Source organism: Giraffa tippelskirchi, chromosome 9 (assembly GCF_054371585.1).
Source record: "Giraffa tippelskirchi isolate mGirTip1 chromosome 9, T2T-mGirTip1v1.2.pri, whole genome shotgun sequence".
NCBI classification, from domain to species: domain Eukaryota; kingdom Metazoa; phylum Chordata; class Mammalia; order Artiodactyla; family Giraffidae; genus Giraffa; species Giraffa tippelskirchi.
This window is the reverse complement of record NC_137283.1, coordinates 2,394,271-2,408,237: the sequence shown is the minus strand read 5'-3', so window position 1 is coordinate 2,408,237 and position 13,967 is coordinate 2,394,271. Positions and strand designations below refer to the sequence as shown.

The window sequence follows — 13,967 nt, the reverse complement described above, 5'->3', positions numbered from 1 at the left end:
CAGGATTTAAACATCCTGGGCTCAGAAAGTTGACTTAGAGGTGTGAATCTAGAGCTCCGCAAAGAAAGAGCAATTTCCCTACTTCTGGAAAAACAGACTGATATCATTGCCTCTGTACATGCAGCTTGGTAAAGAATTCCCTTAAAAAACAGATTTACAACAATAAGAAGGATCCTTCTGTGTTAGTTTGCTGGGGCTGCTGGAACATGCCCTGGGGAGCTGAACCAATACACATGTATTTTTCTCATAGCTCAGGAGCTAAGAAGTACAAGTTCAAGGTGTCAGTAGAATTGATTTCTTCTGAGGCTTCTCTTCTTGGTATAGAGATGGCCATCTTTTGTTTGTCTTTCATATTTAAAACACTTTTCTAGTTGTGGTAAAAACACCTAACATGCGATCTACCCTCTTAATTTCTAAGTACACAATACAGTATTGTTAATCACAGGCACAAGTTGTGTATAGACCTCTAGAACTTGTTCACGTTCCAAAACTGAAATGATAAACTCACTGAAAGCAACTCACTGATTCCTTTTCCACATTCCTCTTGGCAATCACATTTCTTCTTGGCTTCTAAGGTCTGACTATTTTAGATACCTCATGTTAAGTGCAATCATACAGTGTTTGTCCTCCTGTGATTGGCTTATTTCGCTTAGTTGAGTGTCCTCCAGATTCAGCTGTGTGGTCAAATTTAGCAAAATTTCCTTTTAAAGGCTGCATAATATTCCATTATATATTTATCTCACAGCTTCTTCGTTCCTTCATCCTTTGGTGGACATTTAGCTTATTTCCATATCTTGACTATTGTGAGTAATGCTGCAATGATCATGGGACTGAAAACAGCTCTTCCAGATAGTGATTTCAGTTCTTTTGTACACACACTCAGAAGTAGAATTGCTAGATAATTTGGTAACTTCATTTTAAAATGTTTTAAGGAACGTCTGTAGTTTTCCATAGCATCTGCACCGTTTTACATTCCTACCAACAGTGTGCAAGAACTTCAATTTTTCCACATCCTCACCAACACTTGTTTTCTTTTCACTTTTTGATAATAACCATCCTCATAGGTGTGAGGTGACATCATGTTATGGTTTTGATTTATATTCCCCTGAAGACTAGTGTCGTGTTGAGCATCTTTTTATATATTATACTATACAGATACTTAATGCTTAATGCTGTTCTTCATGTTTGTTGGCTATTTTAAATCTTTTTCAAAAATGTTTTTTCAAGTGTTTTTGCCCATTTTTAATCGGTTTATTTGCTTTTTTGCTATTGAGTTGTAAGAATGTCTTGTATCGTTTGGATATTAACCCTTTATCATATAAACTGTTTTCAAATATTTTCTCCCATTATGTAAGTTGCCTTTTCACTCAGTTGATTGCTCCCTTTGCTGTGTAAAACCTTTTTAACTTGGTGTAGTTCAACTTGTGTATTTTTGCCTTTGTTGTTTATGATTTTGAGGTCATATCCAGGAAATCATTGCCAAGATGAACGTCATGAAGCTTTTCCCCTAATTTTTCTTCTAGGGTTTTTATAGTTTCAGATCTTATGTTTAAGTCTTCAATTAAAGAGCTGATTTTTGTGTCTTATGTAAGACGAGGGTCAAATTTCACTATTTTGCATGTGAATTAGACGGTCATTTTCTCCCTGTGTTTTCACATGAGTCCTCCCTCTGAACCAATCTGTCTTCAATATCCTCTTCTCATAAGGACACGAGTCATATTAAATTAGGGCCCATTATGATAACTTCATTTTAGTTTAATTACCTCTTTAAAAACTGTGTCTCCAAAAACAGTCACATTAGGTTGGGACACAACTCAACACCTTCCAAATAAAATGTCTTGATTTCAAAACTAAGGATGTAATGGCTGGCTTCCTTTTGTGATTTTAGTGAATATAAGTGCTATTAAAGTATTCTAGAGAAAATATACAGTGGAAAGCAAGACATTGTATGATTTTGGGTAAAAAGTTTACCTCAATTCTTCATGTCCCATTTTTTCTGTGTATAATCCAGGAAACAAATGTATTCCCTATTCTCTCTGAACTTTTCCAAAAGACCACAAAATTTCAGTCTTTACCAATGGTTTTTGTTAATATAAAAATCTTGGTTTTTTTCTCTTCTCTGTGGTCTTCATTGCAGTGTAGCCATTTTTCACTTGCGTCCAATGATCACAAGTTCACGGCAGCCCCAGGGTCTGGGTGAGCGAGCAAGTGCTCTGACACCATTTTGCTGATAAGGAAATCAAGGAGGTTAAGGAAACTTACATTTCCAAAGTCACAGGTAATAAATTGTGGCTTTAAAAACAGAATCAATTTAACTGTTACATCAAAAAGAATGAGATACCTAGGAATAGACCTACCAAAGGAGGGAAAAGACCTATACTCTGAAAACTATAAGATGCTGATGAAAGAAACTAAACACAACACAAACAGATGAAAAGATATACTGTCTGCTTGGATTGGAAGAATCAACATTGTTTAAATGGCCATACTATCCAAGGCGATCTACAGATTCAATGCAATCCCTATCGAATTACCAATGGCATTTTTCATAGACCTAGAACAAAAAATTTTAAAATTTGTATGGAAACACAAAAAACCCTGAATAGCAAAAATAATCTTGAGAAAGCAGAACAGAGCTGGAGGAATCAGGCTCCCTGACTTCAGACAATACTACAAAGGTACAGTATTCAAAACAGTATGGTACTGGCACAAAACAACATCTCCTCAATAAGTGGTGCTGGGAAAACTAGACAGCTACATGTAAAATAATGAAATTAGAATATTCTCTAACACCACACACACACACACACATTCAAAATGGATTAAAGACTTAAGTGTAAAACTAGACACTATAAAAATCTCAGAGGGAAAGATAGGCAGAACACTCTTTAATATAAATAACAGCAGTATTTTTTGAATCTGTCTCCTAGAGCAACAGAAATACAAACAAAATGAACAAATGGGACCTAATTAAACTTAAAAGCATTTTTGTACAGGAAAGGAAACCGTAAACAAAATGGACAGGCAGCCTGCAGGCTGGGGGGAAACATCCACAAATGAAGCTACCACAGGGATTAATTTCCGAAACATACAAACAACTCATACAGTTTAATATTTTTAAATATGCAATCAAAAAATGGGAAGAAGACCTAGATAGACATTTGTCCAAATAAGACATGCAGATGGCCAACAGGCATGTGAAAAGATGCTGAATATCACTAATTATTGTTCTTCAGTCACAAAGTCATATCCAACTCTTTTGCGACCCCATGAACTATAGTCTTCCAGGGTCCTCTGTCCATGAGGTTTTACAGGCAAGAGTACTAGAGTGGGTTGCTCTTTCTTTCTCCAGGGGATCTTCCTGACCCAGGGATGAAACCCATGTCTCCTACATTGGCAGACAGATTCTTTACCACCTAGCCACCAGGGAAGCCCCATCACTAATTATTAGAGAAATGTAAACCAAAACTACAGTGAGGTACCTACCAACTAACACCAGTCAGAAAGGTCGTCATCAAAAGGCTACAGAGAGTTTGTACTGGGGAGGCTGTGTAGAGAAAGGAACATTTCTACACTCTGGGTGGGAATGTAAATTGGCTTAGCCACTATGGAGAACAATATGGAGGTTCCTTAAAAAAATAAAAATAGAATTACTAAGTGATAGAGTAAACCCATTCCTGGCCATATATCTGGAGAAAACTCTAATTCAATAGCCAAGACATGGAAGCAACCTAAATGGCCATTGACAGAGTAATGATAAAGAAGATGTGGTATATATGTGTACGTATGTGTGTGTATATATGTGTGTGTGTGTGTGTGTATGTGTGTATTGGTATATCCTCAGCCGTGAAAAAGAATGAAATAATGCCATTCTCAGTAACATGGGTGGTCCTAGAGCCTAGAGATGATCATACTAAATGAAGTAAGTCAGAAAAAGACCATATCATATGATATCACTTATATGAGGAATCTAAAAAAAGATACAAATGAACTAATTTACAAAACAAACACAGAATTACAAACCTAGAAAACAAACTATGGTTACCAACGGGGAAAGAAAAAAGGGTAGAGGGCAGATAAATTAGGAGTTTGCGATTAACAGATATACACTACAATATATGAAATAGGTAGACAACAAGGTCCCATAAAATAGGTAAACAACAAGAGAACTATACTCAATCAGTTCAGTTCAGTTCAGTCGTGCAGTCGTGTCCGACTCTTTGCAACCCCATGAATTGCAGCACGCCAGGCCTCCCTGTCTGTCACCAACTCCCAGAGTTTACCCAAACCCATGTCCATCGAGTCTGTGATGCCATCCAACCATCTCATCCTCTGTCGTCCCCTTCTCCTCCTGCCCCCAGTCCTACCCAGCATCAGGGTCTTTTCCATTGAGTCAACTCTTCGCATGAGGTGGCCAAAGTATTGGAGTTTCAGCTTCAACATCAGTCCTTCCAATGAACACCCAGGACTGATCTCCTTTAGGATGGATTGATTGGATCTCCTTGCAGTCCAAGGGACTCTCAAGAGTCTTCTCCAACACCACAGTTCAAAAGCATCAATTCTGCAGCGCTCAGCTTTCTTCACTGTCCAACTCTCACATCCATACATGACCACTGGAAAAACCATAGCCTTGACTAGATGGACTTTTGTTGGCAAAGTAATGTCTCTGCTTTGGCTATCTAGGTTGGCCATAACCTTCCTTCCAAGGAGTAAGCGTCTTTTAATTTCATGGCTGCAGTCACCATCAGCAGTGATTCTGGAGCCCAAAAAAATAAAATCTGACACTGTTTCCACTGTTTACCCATCTATTTGCCATGAAGTGATGGGACCAGATGCCATGATCTTAGTCTTCTGAACGTTGAGCTTTAAGCCAACTTTTTCACTCTCCTCTTTCACTTTCATCAAGAGGCTCTTTAGTTCTTCTTCATTTTCTGCCATAAGGGTGGTGTCATCCGCATATCTGAGGTTATTGATATTCCTCCCCGCAATCTTGATTCCAGCTTGTGTTTCTTCCAGCCCAGCATTTCTCATGATGTACTCTGCATATAAGTTAAATAAGCAGGGTGACAATATACAGCCTTGACGTACTCCTTTTCCTATTTGGAACCAGTCTGTTGTTCCATGTCCAGTTGTAACTTGCTTCCTGATCTGCATACAGGTTTCTCAAGAGGCAGGTCAGGTGGTCTGGTATTCCCATCTCTTTCAGAATTTTCCACAGTGTATTGTGATCCACACAGTCAAAGGCTTTGGCATAGTCAATAAAGCAGAAATAGATGTTTTTCTGGAACTCTCTTGCTTTTTCGATGATGCAGCGGACACTGGCAATTTGATCTCTGGTTCCTCTGCCTTTTCTAAAACCAGCTTGAACATCAGGAAGTTCACGGTTCATGTATTGCTGAAGCCTGGCTTGGAGAATTTTGAGCATTACTTTACTAGCATGTGAGATGAGTGCAATTGTGTGGTCGTTTGAGCATTCTTTGGCATTGCCTTTCTTTGGGATTGGGATGAAAACTGACCTTTTCCAGTCCTGTGGTCACTGCTGAGTTTTCCGTATTTGCTGGCATATCGAGTGCAGCGCTTTCACAGCATCACCTTTGAGGATTTGAAATAGCTCAACTGGAATTCCATCACCTCCACTAGCTTTGTTCGTAGTGATGCTTTCTAAGGCCCACTTGACTTCACATTCCAGGATGTCTGGCTCTAGGTGAGTGATCACACCATCGTGATTATCTGGGTCGTGAAGATCTTTTTTGTACAGTTCTTCTGTGTATTCTTGCCACCTCTTCTTAATATCTTCTGCTTCTGTTAGGTCCATACCATTTCTGTCCTTTATCGAGCCTATCTTTGCATGAAATGTTCCTTTGGTATCTCTAATTTTCTTGAAGAGATCTCTAGTCTTTCCCAATCTGTTGTTTTCCTCTATTTGTTGGCACTGATCACTGAGGAAGGCTTTTTTATCTCTCCTTGCTATTCTTTGGAACTCTGCATTCAGATGGGAATATCTTTCCCTTTCTCCTTTGCTTTTCGCTTCTCTTCTCTTCCCAGCTATCTGTAAGGCCTCCTCAGACAGCCATTTTGCTTTTTTGCATTTCTTTTCCATCCCTGTCTCCTGTACAATGTCACGAACCTCTGTCCATAGTTCATCAGGCACTCTGTCTATCAGGTCTAGTCCCTTAAATCTATTTGTCACTTCCACGGTATACTCATAAGGGATTTGATCTAGGTCATACCTTAATGGCCTAGTGGTTTTCCCTACTTTCTTCAATTTAAGTCTGAGTTTGGCAATAAGGAGTTCATGATCTGAGCCACAGTCTGCTCCCGGTCTTGTTTTTGTTTTTGCTGACTGTATGGAAAAGAATCTGAAAATGTATATATATATAGACACATATATATATACATGTAAATATGTATATGTATGTATATATATATATATGGTGAAAGTGATAGTTGCTCAGTCGTGTCTGACTCTTTGTGACCTCATGGACTATAGCCCACCAGGCTTCTCTGCCCATGGAATTCTCCATAAAAGAATACTGGAGTGGGTAGCCATTCCCTTCTCCAGGAGATCTTCCTGATGCAGGGATTGAACCTGGGTCTCCTGCATTGCAGGTGGATTCTTTACCACCAAACCACCATGGAAGTCTGGATATATGTATAACTGAATCACTTTGCTGTATACTTGAAACTAACACAGAATTGTAAATCAACTAAACTTCAATAAAAATGTTCTTAAATGGAATCGATTTTTTTCTGGCCTATTCTCTAGTGGTATTTTAACTATACTCTTAAGATAACACAATTTTGAGCAGCAGTTTTTGACGTGAAATAGGATCAGAGGACACTATTCTGAGACTAAATAGCTGGAAGCATTAAGAATCTTAGCACTTTTCTCTAGAACTGGCTTTCATTTCCCTAAGGGTGACTGGAGTAGAGCATCTTATTAATAGCATGGCTTCAGCGCAAGTAGAAGTACTGGCATCATTATGTATCTGTACCTTTTCAGGCACTGTGTTTATAGAATGATGGTGAGTCCCTCCCACAAATGGGTCATGTTCTGTGGTTTAGATATGTTTCCTCAGCTGATAATCATGAACTGATTATCATTATGGCTTTTTCCTGGGCTGGTTTCAATGCTGAATTTGGTTTAAAGAGTGTACTCACACATCTGTTATCTTGTAATATCCTTTGACAACTCCATTTCTATTGGGTTCTTGGGCTTTCATGTATTAAGCCCCTTATGTAGTACTGGAATTTACCCTGTGTATTAAATGGATTGTAAATATTTTTATGGAATATTTGCCACATGAAACTAAGATTTTGTTTTACTATTCATAGTAAAAATCTGTTGAATTTTACCTTGTTTCTGAATTTAATGACTTTCTTGCCAAGATTATGTAATAATTATTTACATTTTGGCCTAATATTTTACAGTTTTTAAGAACACATTTCATTTGTAAATTTACCTGGATTTTTTTTGTATTTGTGAAGAAAGAAAAGAAATGCAAAAAAGCAAATCCTGAAAGATGATGCTGTGAAAGTGCTGCACTCAATATGCCATCAAATTTGGAAAACTCAGCAGTGGCCACAGGACTGGAAAAGGTCAGTTTTCATTCCAATCCCAAAGAAAGGCAATGCCAAAGAATGCTCAAACTACCGCACAATTGCACTCATCTCACACGCTAGTAAAGTAATGCTCAAAATTCTCCAAGTTAGGCTTCAGCAATACGTGAACCGTGAACTTCCAGATGTTCAAGCTGGTTTTAGAAAAGGCAGAGGAACCAGAGATCAAATTGCCAATATCTGCTGGATCATCGAAAAAGCAAGAGAGTTCCAGAAAAACATCTATTTCTGCTTTATTGACTATGCCAAAGCCTTTGACTGTGTGGATCACAATACACTGTGGAAAATTCTGAAAGAGATGCGAATACCAGACCACCTGACCTGCCTCTTGAGAAACCTGTATGCAGGTCAGGAAGCAACAGTTAGAACTGGACATGGAACAACAGACTGGTTCCAAATAGGAAAAGGAGTATGTCAAGGCTGTATATTGTCACCCTGCTTATTTAACTTACATGCAGAGTACATCATGAGAAACGCTGGGCTGGAAGAAACACAAGCTGGAATCAAGATTGCCGGGAGAAATATCAATAACCTCAGATATGCAGATGACACCACCCTTATGGCAGAAAATGAAGAAGAACTAAAGAGCCTCTTGATGAAAGTGAAAGAGGAGAGTGAAAAAGTTGGCTTAAAGCTCAACGTTCAGAAGACTAAGATCATGGCATCTGGTCCCATCACTTCATGGCAAATAGATGGGGAAACAGTGAAAACAGTGTCAGACTTTATTTTTTTGGGCTCCAGAATCACTGCTGATGGTGACTGCAGCCATGAAATTAAAAGACGCTTACTCCTTGGAAGGAAGGTTATGGCCAACCTAGATAGCATATTCAAAAGCAGAGACGTTACTTTGCCAACAAAAGTCCGTCTAGTCAAGGCTATGGTTTTTCCAGTGATCATGTATGGATGTGAGAGTTGGACGGTGAAGAAAGCTGAGCACCGCAGAATTGATGCTTTTGAACTGTGGTGTTGGAGAAGACTCTTGAGAGTCCCTTGGACTGCAAGGAGATCCAATCAATCCATCCTAAAGGAGATCAGTCCTGGGTGTTCATTGGAAGGACTGATGTTGAAGCTGAAACTCCAATACTTTGGCCACCTCATGCGAAGAGTTGACTCAATGGAAAAGACCCTGATGCTGGGTAGGACTGGGGGCAGGAGGAGAAGGGGACAACAGAGGATGAGATGGTTGGATGGCATCAGTGACTCAGTGGACATGGGTTTGGGTAGACTCCGGGAGTTGGTGATGGACAGAGAGTCCTGGCATGCTGCAATTCATGGGGTCGCAGAGAGTCGGACACGACTGAGCGACTGAACTGAACTGAACTGAAGAAAGAAAGGATGTAACTTTATTTTTTCTCGGAGTATCTAATCAATTATCTGTGCAATAATTTTTATTAAATTATTAAAATTATTATTTTCTGCATTTCTATCATGTATTTAATTCCCATTGTACATAAGCAAGGTGCTGCTTTCTCTGTTCTTCCTTATTAATTCTTTGGTCTGTTTTTATACCACTCTCATACTATTAAACTCTGCACATTTCTATCATGTTTTGATATCTATTGGGAAATTTCTGTATTTTCTATTATCTCGATACTTCTAGCACAGGTATTCTTCCAGTTTTAAAAATACCTTTGGGCTTTTATTTTAATTCACTTTCATTTTAAAAACTATTAACCTATTAGACCAAAAGAAAAGCTGTTATTATATTGCTCTGAATTGACTAAGAAACTAGATTTTGCTGCTAAAAACTTTTGCTACACAAAACACTAACTTCCATATGGCAAATTCATCTCCAACAGGATTCAAATGCAGTTGACAATGTCAGAAAAATACTTGCAGTATCTAATGAGCAACTTCCTATGTCAGACATAAGGCATTGGGCCATGAATAATACAAGGAATGTTTCCTGCCCTCATGGCATTTACATGTGGCAGGGTATGGCTGGCAATAAACAATAAATATAATGAGTAATTATGTGGTCATCAGAGGGCAGGTATGCTATGGAAAAAAGATGAAAAGTAGGGGCATGCCATCACTTCACGGCAAATAGATGGAGAAACAATGGAAACAGTGAGAGACTATTTTTCTGGGCTCCAAAATCACTGCAGATGGTGACTGCAACCATGAAATTAAGAGACGCTTGCTCCTTGGAAGAAGAGTTATGACCAACCTATGCAGCATATTAAAAAACAGACATTACTTTTACCAACAAAGGTCAGTCTAGTCAAAGCTATGGTTTTTCCAGTAGTCATGTATGGATGTGAGAGTTGGACTATCAAGAGAGCTGAGCGCCGAAGAATTGATGCTTTTGAACTGTGGTGTTGGAGAAGACTCTTGAGAGTTCCTTGGACAGCAAGGAGATCCAACCAGTCCATCCTAAAGGAAATCAGTCCTGAATATTCATTGGAAGGACTGATGCTGAAGCTGAAACTCCAATACTTTGGCCACCTGATGTGAAGAACCGACTCATTTGAAAAGACCCTGATGATGGAAAAGATTGAAGGCAGGAGAAGAAGGGGACAACAGAGGATGAGATGGTTGGATGGCATCACCAATGCAAAGGACATGAGTATGAGTAGGCTCTGGGAGTTGGTGATGGACAGGGAAGCCTGGTGTGCTGCAATCCATAGGGTGGCAAAGAGTCAGACACGACTGAGCAACTGAACTGAACTGAGCTAAGGGGAATTTGGTAAGGGAGTCTGAGTTCTGGATTGGGGTGGCAGGTGGAAGCTTTGAACAGTGGGTGTGATCAGGAAAAGCCTCACTGAGAAAGAAGCAGTTAAACAAAACTTGAAGAAGATGGAGTATTTAGCTATGCAGATACCAAAGATTATCTCTTGGGATCGGTGGCTAATATATAAAACTCATTCGGCGAGATGATAGATTATTGATTCTTCCTACCCAGGAACCAAGTATGTCTTCCATTTATGTAGGTCTTCCTCTAATCCCTTCAGAAAAATTTGTATCTTTATGGATTTTGGGTATTTATGGATCTTCCACAATTTCCATTAGGCATATTCCTAGGTAATTTATGATTTTTTTACTTTTTCTATTTCTGAAAAGTGAATTTTTCCATTATATTTTATAATTTTATTTCTGGTATATAGAAAAAGTATTGATTTTTGCTTATATATCTTATAGCCATCTATCTGATTCAACTCTTTTATTAGTTGTAGGGGTTTTTTTAAGAATTTTTTTTTTAAATGTGGAACATTTTTAAAGTCTTTAATTTGTTGCCATATTGATTCTGGGTTTTTTTCTTTTTGCTTCTGTTAAAAATTTTATGTTTTGCTCTTTTGGCCATGAGGCATATGGGATCTCAGCTCCCCAATCAGGGAACGAACCCGCATCCCCTGCATTGGAAGGTGAAGTCTTAACCACTGGACTTCCAGGAAATCCCAATTGTAGGTTTTTAATTTCTTAACAAGGTATAATTTTTCAATATGTAAACAAATTGTGTTGTTTAGACAACCATATTAACTAAAAAATAAAAATAGTTCTGTTGTTACCTTTTATCTGTCCTTTTTATTTATCTATCTCAAATATTGACTAGAATTTAAAAAATAACATTGAATACCACATGTAGTAATAAGTATCTTAATTAACCATGATATAAATGGGGATATTTCAAACTGTTTCACCATTGCTGCTGCTGCTGCTAAGTCGCTTCAGTCGTGTCCGACTCTGTGCGACCCCGTAGACGGCAGCCCACCAGGCTCTTCTGTCCATGGGATTTTCCAGGCAAGAACACTGGAGTGGGGTGCCATTGCCTTCTCCTCACTTTTATAAATTTACTGAAATTTAGGAATCAGAACCAGATGTTAAAGTAACTAGTTTTTAAAAGTCATCTATTGAAGCGCCTCGTCTTGGGCGACTGTGGCGGCGGTCGCCGTGATGCCTGCGGGGCTGGGCGGCCGACGGTGGAGTAGGAACGGGCCGTGCGCCCAGAATCTCGGCGCCCGTGGCTCGAGCGGTCTGCGCCTGGGCACCTCCTCTGCCTCCTCGGAGCACTTCGAGAAACTGCAGGAGATCTTCCGCGGCCTCCAGGAGGACCCACGAGGGGTGCCGGAGCGGCTCCTGGGATGGCAGGGGCAGAAGAGAAGAAGTTAATCAGAGATTTCGATGAAAAGCAACAGGAAGCAAATGAAACGCTGGCAGAGATGGGAGAGGAACTACGTTATGCACCCCTATCTTTTCGTAACCCTATGATGTCTAGGCTTCGAACCTACCGGAAGGACCTTGCCAAACTCCATCGAGAAGTGAGAAATACACCTTTGACAGCCACTCCTGGGGCCGGAGGAGACATGAAATGTGGTACATACGCTGTGGAGAACGAGCATATGAATCGGCTACAGTCTCAAAGGGCATTGCTTCTGCAAGGCACTGACAGCCTGAACCAGGCCACCCAGAGTATTGACCGTTCTCATCGTATTGCTGCAGAGACTGACCAGATTGGCTCAGAAATCATAGAAGAGCTGGGGGAGCAACGTGACCAGTTGGAACGTACCAAGAGTAGACTGGTAAATACAAGTGAAAACTTGAGCAGAAGTCGGAAGATTCTCCGCTCAAGGTCCAGAAAAGTAACAACCAACAAGCTGCTACTTTCCATGGTCATCTTACTGGAGCTAGCCACTCTGGGAGGCCTGGTTTATTACAAATTCTTTCGCAGGCTTTGAACCTCCGATAGAGAAGTGTTTGTGGACCAGAACTGTGACTCTGTGAATGAATGGCATTAGAGGTGTGGAAAAAATCTTACTGCTGCTGTGAACTAGCGGTTCAAGAAGGCACTGTGTAGCCAGACTGTGGGTGGAGGGAGGAAGACGGAAAACCACTGAAATGTGAAGGAACAGCAATAAGACCAGTATGATATACCAAGGTAATAAATGTCGTTTATGACTTCTTTAAGTTTAAAAATAAAAATAAAATAATAGTCATCTATTGCAATAGTTATGTTATTTTGTGACTTTAAATATATATGTATTAATCTGTATATATTAGTTTAATGAATGAATGAGTGAATTTTAATTTTCTGAACACTTAGTTAAATGTATTTAGTTCATCGTTAGGATACTTATTTTTAACATAATACTAAATTCAGTTGATTCATGCTTTATCTGCATGTTCACATTACATTTCTTAGTGAGATTGGTGTATCATTTTCTTTTTTGTACAATAATATGAATTATCTCTCTTGGAACTTAAAAGCAACGGCCTTGAAAATTGTCTGAACTTTGTGTATCTTTTCTTGTTACTTGTTCGGTTTGCTCAGTGGTTACAGATCTAGTCAAGTGTCTAGCCCTTGATTTTGCTAAAAGATCATCTAGATTTCATCTAGATTTTGACATATTTTGACATCTAGATGCACAAGTTATCCTCTTAAAATTTCTGTTTTCATTGCCTGCTTCAGAGGGATGACCTCTTTTTTACCTCTAGTCTCGTTTATTTATTTGTTTTCTCATCTTTTGGATCAAACTTGCCCAAAGTTTTACTGTTGCATCGGGCTTTTGTAAGAATGATTCAGTTTTATTGTCTGCTCTTATTATTTTGTTTTATTTTTACTGTTTTTAATGTTTTTTTATTTTACTTTATTTCAGTTTTGTCTTTATTGATATTTCCCTTCCACTTTCTTTAGATATCTTGCTCTTCTTAACTTTTAAAGTTAACTGGCTATACATACATTTCCTTTTCAAAACTAATGCAAAATGTTAGTCAAATAAAAGATTATAAAATCAATTACCAAGTTCCCTGCCCCACTGACTCCCAAATTCCAGTTCTATTTCTTACAGTAAACCACTGTCAAATCTTTTACTATTGTATTTGGTCCTTACTATCCTATCAGCAAAGACTACTTACATTGCTATTTATTGGTCTCTCAGTTTTAAATATTAAATATTATCTATTAACTTCTGTTATACTTTGCTCTGTTATAGGAACTCCATATAATTTAACATGTCTTATAACTTGGTGTAAAATTGTACTCCATATTTACAATATTTTCATGATGTAAATACAGTCTGCTATTGAGTCACATAGTATTTTCTTTCCTGTCCACTTCTTGTTTTTTCTGGAGTTGATATTTGTCTCACTTTTTCTTTTGTTTAGTAATCCATGTATTTAAGACTATGATTTTCCAAATGTCGCAAGAAAAACCCATCCGTTTTTTCCAAGCACTAAACCAGAACGGACAATCTTCACTCCATTTCTGTTCCGGTGGCTTCCTCGGCCCAGCTCTCCAGGCCGACTGTAGAGCGATTGCTGAGGGCTTCCTTTCACTCTTTTCTTACATAAAATTCCGTATTTCCCGATCCCATGCTTTCACTTTTTGTTTTACTCTCATTTTACTGAAG

At 38.8% G+C, this 13,967-nt stretch overlaps 2 long non-coding RNA genes across 3 annotated transcripts in view; one reads left to right on the top strand and one right to left on the bottom strand.

Moving 5' to 3' along the window:
* The window catches only part of LOC145520487 (uncharacterized), a 199,995-nt gene that overhangs the window by 153,265 nt on the left and 32,763 nt on the right, over positions 1-13,967 (top strand). The window lies entirely within an intron of this gene.
* The window catches only part of LOC145520486 (uncharacterized), a 28,406-nt gene continuing 25,455 nt past the window's right edge, over positions 11,017-13,967 (bottom strand). The window contains exon 9 of the long non-coding RNA XR_014064502.1: positions 11,017-11,697. This is a non-coding gene — a long non-coding RNA (uncharacterized LOC145520486). The remainder of the gene's footprint in view (positions 11,698-13,967) is intronic.